The sequence below is a fragment of the Dermacentor andersoni genome, unplaced genomic scaffold, assembly GCF_023375885.2.
Source record: "Dermacentor andersoni unplaced genomic scaffold, qqDerAnde1_hic_scaffold ctg00000051.1, whole genome shotgun sequence".
NCBI classification, from domain to species: domain Eukaryota; kingdom Metazoa; phylum Arthropoda; class Arachnida; order Ixodida; family Ixodidae; genus Dermacentor; species Dermacentor andersoni.
The window spans coordinates 695,947-697,695 of record NW_027314764.1 but is presented as its reverse complement, the minus strand read 5'-3'; positions in this window follow the sequence as shown (position 1 = coordinate 697,695).

Sequence of the window (1,749 nt, the reverse complement as noted above, 5' to 3'; positions counted from 1 at the left end):
AGATTAGACGTTAGGTTAGGTTAGGATGAGATGTTAGGTTAGATGTTGGATGTTAGATTAGATTAGATGTTAGGTTAGGTTAGGTGAGGTGAGGTTAGGTTAGGTTAGGTTAGGTTAGGGTATGTTAGGTTAGGTTAGGTTAGATGTTAGATGTTAGATTATATTAGATGGGAAGTTAGATGTTCGATGTTAGACTAGATTAGACGTTAGGTTAGGTTAGGTTAGGTTAGGTTAGGTTAGGTTATGTTAGGTTAGGTTAGGTTAGCTTAGGTTAGGTTAGGTTAGGTTAGGTTAGGTTAGGTTACGTTAGGTTAGGTTAGGTTAGGTTAGGTTAGGTTAGGTTAGGTTAGGATTAGATGTTAGGTTAGATGTTAGATGTTAGATTAGATTAGATGTTAGGTTAGGTTAGGTTAGGTTAGGTGAGGTGGGTGAGGTTAGGTTAGGTTAGGTTAGGTTAGATGTTAGATGTTAGATTATATTAGATGGGAAGTTAGATGTTCGATGTTAGACTAGGTTAGACGTTAGGTTAGGTTAGGTTAGGTTAGGTTAGGTTAGGTTAGTTTAGGTTAGTTTAGGTTAGGTTAGGTTAGGTTAGGTTAGGTTAGGTTAGAATATGTTAGGTTAGGTTAGGTTAGGTTAGGTTAGGTGTTAGACGCTAGATTAGATTAGATGTTAAGTTAGATGTTAGATGTTAGATTAGATTAGATGTTAGGTTAGGTTAGGTTAGTTTAGGATTAGATGTTACGTTAGATGTTAGATGTTAGATTAGATTAGATGTTAGGTTAGGTTAGGTTAGGTTAGGTTGGGTTAAGTTAGGTTAGGTTAGGTTAGGTGAGGTGAGGTTAGGTTAGGTTAGGTTAGGTTATATTAGGTTAGGTTAGGTTAGGTTAGGTTAGGTTAGGTTAGGTTAGGTTAGGATGAGATGTTAGGTTAGATGTTAGATGTTAGATTAGATTAGATGTTAGGTTAGGTTAGGTTAGGTCAGGTGAGGTTAGGTTAGGTTAGGTTAGGGTATGTTAGGTTAGGTTAGGTTAGGTTAGGTTAGATGTTAGATGTTAGATTATATTAGATGGGAAGTTAGATGTTCGATGTTAGACTAGATTAGACGTTAGGTTAGGTTAGGTTAGGTCAGGTTAGGTTAGGTTAGGTTAGGTTAGGTTAGGTTAGGTTAGGTTAGGTTAGGTTAGTTTAGGTTAGGTTAGGTTAGGTTAGGTTAGGTTAGTTTAGGTTAGGTTAGGTTAGGTTAGGTTAGGTTGGGTTCGGTTCGGTACGGTTAGGTTAGGTTAGGTTAGTTTAGGATTAGATGTTACGTTAGATGTTAGATGTTAGATTAGATTAGATGTTAGGTTAGGTTAGGTTAGGTTAGGTTGGGTTAGGTTAGGTTAGGTTAGGTTAGGTTAGGTTAGGTTAGGTTAGGTTAGTTCAGGTTAGGTTAGGTTAGGTTAGGTGTTAGATGTTAGATTAGATTAGATGTTAAGTTAGATGTTATATGTTAGAATAGATTAGATGTTAGGTTAGGTTAGTTTAGGATTAGATGTTACGTTAGATGTTAGATGTTAGATTAGATTAGATGTTAGGTTAGGTTAGGTTAGGTTAGGTTGGGTTAAGTTAGGTTAGGTTAGGTTAGGTGAGGTGAGGTTAGGTTAGGTTAGGTTAGGTTATATTAGGTTAGGTTAGGTTAGGTTAGGTTAGGTTAGGTTAGGTTAGGTTGGGATGAGATGTTAGGTTAGATGTTAGATGTTAGGTTAG